This window comes from Balearica regulorum, chromosome 5 (assembly GCF_011004875.1).
Source record: "Balearica regulorum gibbericeps isolate bBalReg1 chromosome 5, bBalReg1.pri, whole genome shotgun sequence".
NCBI classification, from domain to species: domain Eukaryota; kingdom Metazoa; phylum Chordata; class Aves; order Gruiformes; family Gruidae; genus Balearica; species Balearica regulorum.
The window spans coordinates 38,050,256-38,065,465 of NC_046188.1; the positions used below are offsets into that span (position 1 = coordinate 38,050,256).

The 15,210-nt window shown below is 38.9% G+C and overlaps 1 protein-coding gene across 2 annotated transcripts in view; it reads right to left on the bottom strand.

Annotated features, from left to right (window-relative positions):
- The window catches only part of DCAF5 (DDB1 and CUL4 associated factor 5), a 78,036-nt gene that overhangs the window by 36,285 nt on the left and 26,541 nt on the right, over positions 1-15,210 (bottom strand). The gene's annotated exons all lie outside the window — the stretch shown is intronic.

Sequence of the window (15,210 nt, forward strand, 5' to 3'; positions counted from 1 at the left end):
ACTTAGCTAATCTCAAACTTGCTTAATCTAAAAATATTGCCAAGTAAGCAAGACAATTATGCTACCACATGACACTATTACCTAAAACTCTCACATGGTTGAATTAGCTAGTTTCCTTGTCCCATATAAGGCTGTATGATCAGAGCTGGAGTATTTGTATCAGTTCTTATTGACACATACAAGACAAAGCCAAAAGGTCACAAGTTTCCAAGTTCTCTCCTTAAAACAGTAACAGAATATGGAATTTGTTCCATCCAGGAACCTAAAGACAATCAAAGCATACCTGAAATTCAGCTTGCGTTGTATGGGCTTTCTGTTTTTTTTCAAAGACATAATTCAATCCCTGTACTTGACATGATTGTGTGTATGGAAATGGAGACAAAAAAGGAAGATATTTTATCCCTTTTTTGTTCAGTGATCACTGAAACCTCCTGAAGCAGTACCAGAGCTCGACCTTTTGTTAACAGGTTTTGAGCAATCCTGATCAAATCTTGTGAAGAGCTGTGACTTTTATGTGCCTTCTGGACCAGACAAGGCATGCCAACACGGAATTTGCACATTCTAGAGGGAAGGTTATTCATAGATTTTAATGCACTATACTTTGTGATGTAGTCCTCTGCCCCAACATTTGTGAAAAATGAGTCACTCTACATGGATGGGAAGCCACATTCCACGCAGGTTGAAGCATGCATCATTACATGAGATACTGTAAAGTTAAAAAGCTATTGTTCCTAAGCCAGAGTAAAACAAAACCAAAAAAGAAGATTCCACATAACGAATGCACTAGAAATACACTGCTCTCGCACACCACGTGCTTTGTGAACTGAACAGTCAAAGCCAGGGTGCCACAAAGGAACCAGAAGTCACATTTTCACAGCCAACTAGTAAGAGCTTCAAGCTGGGCACCAAAAATTCTAAATGCCTATATCAGCATGAAGAGTCCTGCTCTTTCACATCTGTGTGTGCATTTTCCTTCTCTTAGGCAAAGCTGCTGAGCTTCTCTTAATAGTGTTTATGTTTTTTAATAAAAACATGAAAAAATTTAATACTAGAAACTGTAACCTTAGAGACGAGGATTTAGGCTCCCCCCCATCAGCCCTAGTTTCTGTTCATCAAGATCAATGAAGTACTCAGCCAGCTCAAAATACTCAATCAGGCATAAAAAAAACCAAACCAAAACCAAAAAACCCAAAACAAAACAAAACCTTCTCCTCCCAAAAAAACCCAAAACACACATGAGGGTTTTTTTTTTTTCTTCCCCCTCTCCTAATAGGTTTACGTAAGCAAAAAAATTTTTCTATGGAAGTTTCCACTTCCTTAAAAAACCCAAACCAAACCACCAAAAAAATTAAACAATAAAACCCCAAACAAAACCACACAAAACCCCGATCCAAAAAAACACGCAGAAGAAATGAAGTCAGATTTATATTTTTTTTTTGGCTAAGAAAGGTCAATTTTTCTATAAAAATGTACAAGTTCTCCACTGTGGATAAGAATGCCGTAACATATATGCACCAACCAGAATTAATGTTAAGGAGCTGTCACCCCTGCACCAAGACTAAGCCCCTCTCATCATTACCAGTTCTCCTCAATCTAAACCCCAACCCAGAATTCTCTCCTGCCTACAAGTGAGGGAGCCTACCAGATGCCCCATCCTTTCAAATCTTCAGGCAAAGTTTCCATGGTTACTATTATTATGCCCTGTCTGAAATATTTTGAGATTGTATTTTATAGTAATAGTAGTGTAATATTAAACTAGCTTCCATTCTGCTTACAGATGTTTTCATTAAGCTCCTATAGCAGTCAAAGCTACCAAAGAAAACACCTCTTGGAGTTGAATTCTGTATTGTGTTTCAGTAACTTTATTGTAACAAAGCTCTAAAAGACTATTTTACTTCAGAAATTAAATTAAATAAGACAGACTAGAACTTCAGAAATTACAATCACGTACACACATAAGAACTCTAGAATTAAGGAGCTGCATAGTTAAGACCCCTCAAAAGATCTACTGCTTTGCCTACCTCATACCCTGAATCCACACAATTCAGCCACACATGTAATGGAAATACAGTTTGTGCTGCAGTTCCTTGAACATGACATTTGGCTCAAAGGGAAAAGAACAGAGAAGAACAGAGGAGAACAGTCCGAGAGATACAATCAGAAATATGATGGGGAGGGTTATGGAGAGGTGCAGCTGATGGCTCCATGTTGGTGGAAAAGCAAGGAACCTAGCTCACAAATAGAGGACATAAAGGATTTGAGAAATCTCTCTTCCTCTGCCTCCTACTACATGCAGTGCACATGGTAGCAGTATTTAGAACTGAGGAACCCCAGGACTTCAGCATTTTCCATTATAAAATTTAGTTGATTATAGAACAATCATGCTGGTTTTAGGAAAAAAAAAAAAAAAAAAATTGCCCAAGATGTCTTCTAGAGTATTCACCTCCATCAAAACTGTAGGAAAAAGCAGTGAGCCGTCCCCAGGGAAGAAGCTGGGGGAAGTTACGTTATTTTTTACAGTATTAAACCACTACTAATACTCATTAGTACTAAAGAGGATGTCTGAATCAAGGAACTCTTAAAAAAATCTTCTAACTAATCAGAACTAGAGCTTTTGCTCTTCCTATTTTTTTTTTTTTGAGTGGGGAGGGAAGAGGAAGGGGAGAGCTGTGTTAAAGCATGTTCAGTGTTCAAATGAGTACCCTCACTTTCCTGGTTGCATTGTGGTGCTGCTCTGTATCTTTAGTCAGTGCTACTTCTCGATTTTTTCATGCAGGATTACGTGGGGCAGTGGAGACATGCTTGGATATGTTGCTCATGTTAGAACTGCCACTTCTGTCTGCTCCTTATTGCATGCTCCAGCAAAGGAATTTCAGAGGGAACACCTTCTTGCACTTACTGAAAAGTTTACTTGCATCAGACTAAAAGCAATATTCCCACCTCAAAGACCAGACCGTGGTGGAGAGTGAGAAATCTGAAGGCAATCCTACCCAAAAGGGTATATCTGAACAAGATGGGTGCCCTTTCTGCCAGAAGCATTATCTATATGAATCCAGACCCAGACTACTGTGGGATTTAGTGTGCTTCCAAATTTTGCTCACCCAGCCTGCTGTGGAATGCTGATGTTGCCTACCAGCTCTGGAAGCAACATAGAGACAGACACATGCACTTCTGATTTTTTAAAAAAGTCATGTTGTGTGATTAAGACAAATATTTAGTCCACAGATGGAACATTACAATCCAAACACACATGCTGGAGCTGGAGGGAGGCTGAGGAGGGAGAGAACGGACAGTTATGTGCAATATGGTCATTTCCGTAGCTGGATATACTGCACACAGGGCAGCACTCAAGTGTTAACTAAATACCAGCTCAGCCAAACAATGGAAGGCTTTAAATACAGGCATAGCACCACTAATGTAAATAAATCCATTTCTACTGGCAGCTAGTGGGGTGAGGAAACAAGTAGCCTCTGCATTCAGAATTTGCAGGAAAGATCTATACCTGAAAAAAGCATTTCCCTGTGCTCCTCTCTCCCCTTTTCTAAACAAAGAAGTTGTTTCATCCTTTTTTTGAAAAATTGACTGCCTGAGTGGTAACACATGCTTAACCTAGGTTATTCAAAAGTTAGCTTGGCAAGAGACAGTGGCCATTAAAACTGAGAGAAAATCAGTGTCTTCATAGAAATAAAATAAAAGCAGCATGCATGAAGCATTAAATAGAACCATTAAATAAAACCATTAATGGCTTCTCTTGATAAGTCACAAATCTGACAGTGAACCTTAGTACAGACACTGTTCTTGGGAAATGAGTGTCATTTAAAGAGGGGGAAGGGAGGGAAGGAGGGAAGGATTGGTTGACATCATAAACAGCAGTGTGTGAAACTAACTTAATGAAAGAATGACCTTAAAAGGAAAAAATGAATTGAATGCTTGTAACTAATACACATCATTGCATACAACTGTGTTTGTCAGCATTTCTGTAACCACAAAATTGAGGAACTTCTAACTGTGCAAAAAGAACTGGAATGAAACTTGGCAAACAGAATCTTGGCCTGGAAAACTGCAGAAAAGTTTGAGGTTTTATTTGGAAGAAAATTATTCTGTGTGTGTAAAAACACAAAATTCTTATTTAGCCTGGAGCAAACACTTAGAAAGAGCCAAATTAACTAATGATAGAAAAACAACCACAGGATCGATTAACATGATTTTTTTTTAAAAGTAGATTACAAGTCTCACAGAAATCTCAAGATAGTTTCTTTGAAAAGCAGGTAAATCATGTCAAAGTATATGGAGTTTCTCCATATGTAATCAGAAGTGTTAACAAATATGAAGGAAGTTCATCAGAGTCTTAAGATTAAAAAAGTACACAAGCCATACCCAGGATTTTATTATTTCTCAGTAATGTGCTCATTTTTCTAAATACTGTCCTCACTATTTCTGATTATCCCACTACCTTTACAAGAAATCTCTTCAAGAACTACATCCCCCAGAGTCCTTAACAGGAAGCAAGGGGTACTTGCTTGGAATTTAAAGAATAACCACATAAAATAAAGGCCGTGTATTGTTAGCAAAACTAAACACCTTTGCTTTCCTTCAAAAAGAACATACAAGTAAAATCAACTGCATCCACCAAGACTGGAAAAGTAGGGAATTTAGGGTGATGATTTGGAATGTTTAAGAACACATCATTCCTTCTGCTCTTTACTGTTAGGGTCAGGAACGTGTAAAATAGTGTAAGAAGGAAACCCCCATCATTAATAAACTTTCTTGCTTGGCAAGCTCTAAGGTGAACAGAAGCTTTCGTCCATACAATAATTTATTAATTTTTTTTGCTAAGACATATTCTTATCTGAAAACTGACTGCAGATTCTGGAGCCTTAAGAACGTCAAACATCACCAGATTTACGTACTCAGAGCAGCCAGACCTCGTAACAACAAAGGCTTGCATGCTTTGGCCCTTATAATCTAATTGAGTCACTGAATGCTAATGTTGCTTCACCAGTGATCTCAGGCAGTTCTCCAGAAAGCATTATGTTTTCCTTTATCCTGCCTTCACTCACAGGAAAAAAAACCTACAGAATTTCAGTATTTTAAGGAAGATAATAGGAGCAGAGACATAAAGTATATTAAACTCTCCCCCTCATCTGTATTACTTTTATCCTTCTAGGATTTAAGGCTTACCTCTGCCATTAATAGCAATTAAACAGTAGCAAATGACAACAACAACAACAAAAACCCTTATTTGTTTGAATGTTTCACATCCTCCTCCAGCTCTATCCAAGGTTTATTTTGGTCTTATTACAGATCTGTTCCCAAACATTCTCACTATCCTAGGCTTGCTCTCAACTACAGATCTGTGAGTCAGCAGGCACAAGAGTGTCCTATTCTCACTCTCTGCTTGAATCATCTAGGTGTTACTGTAATGTTAAGTAATAAACGAGATCTAGTAGACAGTAAAATAGCTTTGCAGGAAAAGAAAAAAAAAAACATTTAGCAAGATTAAAAAAGAAAAGAAAGCAGAGAATACAAACTAAAGAGCAACGGTCCAGCAACCATAGATAAATCACCTGATCATTTTCCTCCTTTTCTAATCCCTAAATTCTACAGTCAGGGTCCATTACTCAGCCTGTTGAGAAATAGTACCTTATAGGATGGAGTACAGACTGTGAGAGAGAACACTGCTGAGCTGAATCCAGCAAAACACAAAGGAGTAGATTCCATCAGATAACCAGACAGAGAAGATGCAAATATAGCCAGACATGGCATGGGAAGATGACCTTTAGGCCAAAAGAAACAGGAGCTGCTTCCAAAATGAAGCACACACTGAAGTCAGTACAACAAAAAGAACACAGACACCAGTGAATGTTACATCAGAAAAATAATCTGAGTGTAAAAGTTGGTAATTCCTTCTAAAGAGTAAATCCATTTTCACACCTTAGTGCCTATGCAAAAGCAGTCACCTATCAATACTGCAGTCCTATGAAGCATTTTTTCCTACACATGCTTCTGTGCTGCAATTCTTATATTGCATTAGGAAAGCTGAGTAACATCAGCAACAGATTTGTTCTCTCATCCAATAACATCTATACACTCACCCCCTTTCTCTTCTCTAGCAAAGCTGCATGAATTTTTAATTTACCAAAGCTACAAAAGCTGAAATTAAAGAAAAGAGCAGCAACAAGAACGTAGGCCTTTCTTTTGACAGGAAAAGTGGCAAGATCCAAGATGCTCCTGCAGAAGCACAGCCGAATCTTGAATCAGTAAAGCTTTAGACTCTAATAGGTACAAGATGAATAAAAATCACATGTTAAAGCTAACTGAATGCAACTGCACACGCAACTTTGGTCTCATCAAACTAGTTTCATCACAGTTTCCCATGGACTGATGTTTCAAAGACTAATTCCCTTGTCTTAAAATAGGGTTGAACTAACATTTCAGGTGTTCTCCCAGTAAATGCACTAAGGGGATCTCTCCCTTGTATTATTTTTTTAAAAAAACTGTATCTCTTAATTCCTTTCCTCATTTTAATAAATAGATAATAAATAAATAAAATTAAATAAAAATAAAGCATAAAGGTGATTAGGACAAGGTTTATATGATCACAGACCTATTACCTTAAGAAAGCAGGCTACAAAATCCCATTAAATCACAGCTTCTTTTGAACAACATATTACTATTTTATAGTTTTTAAATTTGCATTGCAAGGACAATACTTTGCACTTTAATTTCTTGCTTTAGAAAGCCCTGTGTTAGAGAATTTCAAAGCTACCAAAAAAAAATAAGCATCATGACACTTTTGAAGTAGGCAGTATTCCCATTCCTTGATACAGGAAAAACTGAGGGCAAAAGAGGTCAATCAACAGACCTAGCCAACATTCTGAAACAAAACCAAGTTTCCTGACTTCTTGTTTATTGCATGAAGCTACTTATATTCTTGAAAATTATAAACCTGAATAGCACTGCTGCTTCTGGGAGCAAGCTGGATCTCACACAGCAAAGGGACAATACCTAGCTTAAAGTGCCTGGCCAGAACCAAACCAGGACTAGTGCGGGGATCCTGGTAGGTGTGAAAAAGTTTAATTTTCCAATTAGAAAATCCTCATGTATATGAGGGAGAGCTAACTATCTGCAATGGATAGTGTGATTTTAACTATTGAAGGACTGAGAAAAATACTAAATCAAGACAGGAAAAGCTGAACAGAAGAGTTACCATAGCCCTATCTGAGAACAGCAAAGAATTAAATGCTGAACTACTAACAATACACTTTTTTATTATACAGTTTGAACCTCAGTACTCCAAAACTCAGTTGTGTGTCTGACCAACAAATCTGGGGATGCTAGAGGAAAGTAAAAAAATCTTTTATTCTGTCATTGAAAAAAACCCCTCTTAAGATCTTCACATCAGTGATCTAACCTGAATACACTCCACTGCAGGAAGGGTATCAGCCTAAACATAGAAAAAGCTAAGCTAAACCCTCTATCCCAAGAGGGGCTGACAACATCAGGCATAAAGCAGGACTGCAAATGAGATAAGGAATGTGTACATCTAAACCAGAAGCTAAGTGAAAGGGCCCTTCACATGGTACTGTCCTAGTCCACCATAAGGACAAGACATAAAGGTGGGAAAAAGACTACAGCACCTGCTTCACACACTTGAATACTGCCAGGCAGTATTTAGCAGACTTGCACTTAGGTAGTGCTCACATCAGCAACAGAAAAGATCATTTGCTTCAGAGTAAAAAATATCTAGCAATAAAATTCATTCATTTACATCTTTTGCAACTTTAGCACATCATTTCTGTCTTTAAAGGGGGAAAAAAAAAAGTATAAACTGGCTGAAAGTGGCAACCACAAAAAAGGAGTCCATATGCAGGAAAGTGCTCTTCCCAGCAGAAATACCACTTAAGACATCAGCATGACTAAAGCCTTAATGACTGTCACTATCTCTCTTTGCCCGAAGTAACAAAGGCTTATTTGCAAGTAGTTCCTTTTTTCTTCAGTGGCTCCCTACTAGAAAGGCAGAGGAGATTGCCTTAGATGTTTTTAACACTGAAGAAATCATTTGATTTTGGCTAAACCTGTGGCAACCATAGGCTGGAGATTTATTTATGGTTACAATGAGGAAAACAAAGCCAAAAAATCTCCCAAATACCACCCCCCAGATGCCATTACCATTCAAAAGTTGCTTCAACACATCCCAAAGATTTCCAGAAAAGAGTAATTCAATTCCCATGAACTTAAGCAACAATCCACTCACTTTCTATGACATTAAAAGGAACTTTTAAAAAAATTATAGAAAACAAATAGGGGAAAAAATATCTAAGTTTAGGTTCTGTGTTATTTGCAGCAAATATGTCAAGTTGGACCTGGTCAGGAGAGCTTCAAATTCTAGGTTGAGACACAGATCAGTTGAGCTGCCTCAAGCAGCACAGAAGCCAAACAGATGAGGACGGTACATGTGTGGGATGAGTTTTATTTCCTGAACTGTGAGAGAAGACAAATAGTTACTTCAACTATTTGAGGTAGTGTGTTTGACCCATACTGGTACATGCCTAAACAGCACTTAATATTTGTTATACTGTAATCTAGCTAAATAAATTACTTGAAGCAGCATAAAGTTAGTTCACAAGGGAAAGGAAAGAAATGAACTGATAAGCTTGACAATGAAAAAGTGGTTGCCAAGATACACACATTTTTCCTGCAGTCATTAATACAGTGCTCTGCACGAGACAAAGGTCTCCAAACAGAAACATGCAGCACACTTCTATAGCACTGAAATAATTTAAACAGGTAGTTGCCGATTCAATGATGTAGAGGACCCCTCCATCTGCAGGGGCTTTGGCAATCCTAAAGCACATGCATTAGAAACTATTAGAATCACAAGCTTTCTTTACATGCAAAACAGTCGAAGAAAAACCTTAATTCTCCACATATTATTCCTGCCATCCCACTCCTGTAGCCATCATGTAACATCTTATTAAAAACCTGTAAGGAAAAAAAAATAACAACCAAAGATGCTACTTTGAGAAAATTTCCAGTCCACCAGTTCTAGCCTCTAAAGAACCCTGAACCTCACTAAACTCATTGTCAGAAGCAAATCCTGTTGTTATCTCCCAGATTAATATTCCCTGCAACACAATCATCAACAATACTAGATCCCACATTTGCACTTCCAGAAGCTCGGCATAATAGCCAACATACCAGACATCTTGGTAACACATGGATAAAAACTAGGCAATGGCTACTTTTTAGAATGAGCTTTGGAAGGTAAGCTAGAAAGGATAAAACTCAGCACGTGCATGAGCATTTCTCAGAAAATAACTGCTGTCTCTTTTCTTCTGGTATGATCTTTAAGGATCAAATACCTTAAAGATAAACTGGAAACTAAAACTGGCAACTGTTGGAGACCTAAATCTATGGACTTGGACTCAGTTACGATGCTGGTTTTATGACCTCAGAATACCTTCTGCATCACCACACAGGTTTTCTGAAGTCCTCTCTGTGCAACAGGTTATAAATGTCACCTGTGGTAAAGACAGAGCTGCAAACACTCAACATCTCCCTTTCCTCCCTGTTCCTGCACTCCCACCCGTCAACAAAAAACCCCCCAACAAAATAAACCATGCCTCTACTCAGAAGTAATACTTAGCCCTCTCTTTCAAAGATGGTCTATTTGACATGCATCTAACTAAACTCTGAAGGACTGTTCTCAAATTGCCTGTAGTTCTGGCAGCTACCACTTCTATTTCAAAACCGACAAAGGACTTGTGAACCTGAAACCTAGCTTTTCCAACTATGTGTCAGCATGTCAATCTAACATAAACCACCTGCAAGACTTCTGCATCCTTAGAGTACCATGAATACAGAGATATTCCATACCCCTCCACAGAAAGAAGGCATGTAGTACATACAGTGTTTTCCTCTTGCCATCAGAGACCATTATACTGATCCAGAAACAAGAAGGTAATACTCGTCAGGTCTTTAAAAGGCCATGAACTAAATGCAACAAGTGAAACTAAAAGGCAAAGCAATTAGGATCCAAGAACTGGATTTTCTTAAGTACCGAGTACCTGTGATTTCCAATAGATTTGGACCAGAACTTATGCATTCAGTACATGTGTTTTCTTGCAGCACAACTAAGCTGAACACCTAGTAATTAGCACTTGGCAGAAAATGCTCTGTTGAAGACAAAGACGTTAGAGAACACACTGTCAGTTGGAGACCCGCAGCACAGTCCAGCCACACTCTTCAAAGTCCTCCACACATTGGCAAGATCAACACACCCCAACATTCATAAACATGCTAAGCAGAGTCCTCCCTCAAGATCCCCCTGAATCTAATTAGTCTAGTACAGGGAAGAAGTTTCCATCTCTTTACTTTGCTTACTATTTAATAAACTAATCACTAGGTGATTCACTGATATCTCACAACAGGTATTCCTCATCAACAGCTTGGGAGTTTGCTTCCTCTGAATTCTCAGCGCAGGAAGCAAATTTGACATTAGTTTGAAGTCCGTTAAGAAAGCCTTCTTGATTGGCATTTTTTAGACACATTCATTTAATGTGAGCTAAAAAAGTTTGCTTAAAAAGGCTCTGAACTGCAGTTAATCCTCAGCCAAGACAAAGACAGAAATCAAAGTTGAATTAATGTTCCTGCTTGGCTTTGTCTGTAAAGCCTTGATGGAAAACACTGACACTCCTTTAACTTGGGCTTATAATGACTTTTATGATCAAGTTAGCTTTTAAAATATGTCATAAGGTTTACAGTAACCAAGGGACTGCCCTGGTAGTCAAGGACTTTTTTTTAACTCATCATTGGGCTTTTTGAGTACATTGACTTGTAACTACACAGACAGCACAGGGCTCCTGAACTTTCAGAAGAATGTCAAAATGCATTTAAGCATTTCTACCTCACTCAGAGGTTAATCTAGTACTTGAGTTCTAGGGACAAAAGTGTTCCCAGAACTCACTACTCAAGACTGGTGTCCTGGAACACTATGTTGTACTGCAGGAACATAAAAAGCCAAGTGTCAAGCAGAAACACTCTCTGCTTATAGTTTGTTCTCATGAAACAGGAAGCCTTGAAGGTAAATCACCCCCAACTTTGGTTATGTTTCACCTATTCTACTTTGTAAAAAGCCACCAGGAATGCTTGTAAGGAACATATTGATGAGACAAAAAAGGGGAAGGTTAGCGTAGCAAAAGAAACTGAAGCAAGTAAAAACCAGTAATGCCACAAGCAGCTGATCATATGTAATAGCTCGCTGCTCCTCAAATGAGGGAGGCCTTGCTTCCTTCTTATCTCCTGTTCTCAGCCTTACAGGCCTCCCACTCTGCCCTCTATCATCTATGCTATTCACTGGGCCCTCCCTGAACCCAGAGCAACTTGCTAGGCCGTAAGAAAGCTACAAAGCTTTTCCAGGTTAGTTTTCTAACTTCTGAGCATGATGAGCTGCCTCAAAAAACAGGTCAACCACAGAATTAGTGCAATGGACCTGGTTGGAATGAGGGCCTGGGAGCTCTTAGATAAGCGCTCCCAGGCTCACAAAAATGCCCTGAGATATGTATTTCTGGCAGTGACCCAAGACTTCACATTTTAACCCTTGAACAGGACACACTGTATAAAAAGCACAGGCTCAACACTCCCATCACAAGCAGAAAACACTTCTATGAACAGCCTTTTTGTAGTATGAAAAGGAGTTTAAAAGTATGTGATGGTCATTAATAGGACAGGCCAATAATCATTTTGATCTCAGAAACTTCCAGATTAGTTCATGTAAGGGGGGTAGGGGGGAAACATAGGAAAAGAAAGAATAAAGGGGATAACTATCATTTTCTTAGGGAAAAAAGCGGCCTTTTGATTTCAGTAAAAAAGAAGGAGATAGGCATGGGGCTGTGTGGAAAAAGGGAAGAAGGGACAATGTGAATACCTAAAAATAGCTGGAATTACGTAGTCGTTGCTTGAAATATATACATATACTGACTTGCTGAGATGCCCCCAGGAATTCCATAACAAAACATATGTACAATATGTATTTTATTGTAAGCAGTTTAAGATGCACATACTTGCCTTTTCTGATTTTTCTTAAAAAAGGCACAGCTTCCAGACCCCATCTAGTGGTGTGAGTGCCTTACAACAGCCTCATTAATCGAGACCGTATTTAAGCTTTTCAATGCACTGTTTTTAAAAAAGAAACAATACAGTTGGTTTCAGTTTAATGTCCACCTGAAAGAATGACAATACTCACACATTCTAAAGACAGAAAAGCAAGATTTCCAGAATCGCTAGTCAACTTGTAATCATGCTGGACTTAGATCTGTTTTAACAGTGCTTCATATGCTATTTTTGAGTAGCCAGCCCACCACATTCAGATCTTATTAGTATACTGGGGGTGAAGGGGGGGAAATCTCAATTGCACTAAATCTGAGACAGAAGAGATATCAAGCTGTGAATGAACTTTGGGAAAAAGTAAAATGAATCCGCCTCTGTATCCTGACTCAGTCAGCAAGACTAATCAAATTATGACTATTTGAAGTGAGCTAAACTTTTCACAATTCAGAGCTATGCAACTGTCTAAATTTCCCCATGCGTGCCAAGAAATGCTGGCTTTTCAATTATCTTCTTCACTGTAGTAGCTGAGCATGAAGCACTCCCAGTTTCCCATCAGAAAGTTAACCAATTTCACAGTATATGAACAAAATCTACTCAAAATCAGGACTTTTTTTGTAAGCTTAAAAATATTGTATTTTTAATTTGTAGAGGTGTTTAGTGTTGCCTGACTAAAGAGGCAGATAAAACCAACTCTCCTGGCTGCAGGCATGTAACAGCAAGCTAGAAGACAAATTGTCCTATAACCCAAGTGGAGAAGAGCCATGTGTTTTGGAGAAAAATACTCTGGTGTAAAAAGACTCAGATTTTCTGGATAAATAAGTAGATGCAGCTCATTTGTTTCTGACAAGCAGTGGAATCTATATCTGAATTCTCTAACCCACTAGGCTATCATTACTCCATTCAAGATTTTGACAACTTAGAGCCATGAGTTTAAAACTGCACAATTAGCCATATTCCACTGACTGCCATACAAGTTTAGAAGTTAATAGCAAATAACCCTTTTACTGACAGTCTATCATCAAGCTGAACAAAGCTAAAGAAAACCTATACCTCACCTAAGGAGCCTCTGCTGATTAAAACCAGGAATTCAGCACTCAGCCTGATCCCCTTCAAATGAATGAAGGCCAGCTGAATCTTACGGGCTTATCAAACCTCACCTACAGCTGTAAGAGTATTACCTCACCAGTGCTGTTGGCTGCAATGCATGTTATGTGAGGGTATTGCTAGCTACAGAGCTGCTATTGGCTAGGAACAGCTAGTCCCTGGAATTCCAGGCTTTTCAATTGCTTTCTGGATTTTGCAGGGGAGCAGCAACAGGATTTCCCCGAACAATCTCCAGTTATGAAGCAAACCAAGTAGTGGCTGCATCAGTTTAACTCTGCTTCCATCTAGGAACTGGGAGAGAACAGGACAGTAGTTGGGGGAAATGAGTTTTACATGAAGTGTTATACTAGCAGCAAATTATTAAATACATATAACCATTTCACCTTTCCTCCTGCTTTGGAGGAGTGCTGCAGCCCTGCTTAACCCACTGGAAGTTACTATTTTGGCAACCGACAGCAAACGTCTAAAAAGTATCTACATTTCTTCCCGTTCTTTCTACCCATTTAACCCCTAATCAAAATCCCTACAGCACATTGTGACAAACAGCTAAAGTTTACTTTATCTAGTCGTTTCTGCTAGCACTACAGGTGGAACGACAGGACTGAAAAACTCCCATGATGGCCACAGTATTATGAAGGATTACATCAATACTGAAGGAAAGGAGGCATTTCCCTTGACAGCTTATGGCATAAAACAAAGTCCCTCACAAGTGAACTTCATGCACAGCAATGGAAATAAAAAGGTAGACTAGGGAAGGAATTGCAATTTTATACTACAGTTATACATTGTCCTATTCAACAATCCCAGCAAGTTAATACTTCCACATTGTGTCCCCCAAAAGCCTCTATTCTCTCATCCTTCCTACACCTCAGGCAGTGTTACATTCTGTTGGATACTGATGACACTATAAAAGAGAGCTATAAACCTGCAGAGGAGCAAGGATTTCCACCATTAGCAGACTTTTTGGACAACGAGAAAAGCAGCTGATGCAGTAGCCCTTCTTTGCTGTCCTAGTGTTCTGGCATGCAAGTTACACAGGCAGCTTCCTGTTTATCCCTGGATTACGGAGAACTTCAGGGCTGTTTAATCCATTCTGCCTATAAAATTTATCAGCCAAAAGGCTTTTGGCACACATCTTACCTGAAACTACACTTTGTGTCTTATTAATAAGAACACAGAAAATATACACAAACTCCCTCACATACCAACTTCAGTTCTATGTAATGTCTATCACAAGTACTTAAGCATTATGTGGATTACTTCATCCTTAACAATTTATTTTTTTTTCCTGATAATGAAGTTTACAGTGTATTTTCCCCAGAAGAGACTGTAACAAACTAAAACCCACAGATGAAAATCTAAATTCGGGCTTCTACTTCCTCACTGGAGCGGGGATTACATCTTAACTGACCTACAAATTAATAAAACTGTTTCCTCATAAAACAAAGTAAATTGCCCCCAAATACGTTTAAAATCAAGTTCTGTATTTCTAGATTTGCAAACTAGATCTGCAGAGATCAGTGGGAGTTTTGGCAATTGCTCTGTTACTTTAAGAAAGACTCTAAAAATTCAGTCTAATTTATTTAAATATGAGGGAGACTGGCTTTGGCAACCCACTGGCAGGACATAGCTCACTCTGAAGAGTCTTCTTCCCTGAGAGTTTCCTGGGAACAAATTGCAGTGGCAGCAGAGTGCTTTAGACCATTTTCTTTCCCTCTCACAAACATATCCTTCTCACTGTGTTTTTGGGCACATCTCTGATCAAGCAAAGGAGGAAAGGTGATGGCTGCCCCAGAAAAATGGCAGCTGAAAGCAGACTTACCACCTGCATTCATTTAAGTTACAGCTTGCTCAGCCCAAGTCTAGGGCTCTCAATATCAGCACTTACTCTGTGAAGAGCAGCCTGTCTCCCACTATTCTCCTTCCTGTTTCTGAGACCTTTGGGAGGAGCAGGCTGCAGGCAGGAAGCATGTGCCTCTTGCACAATCACTATGC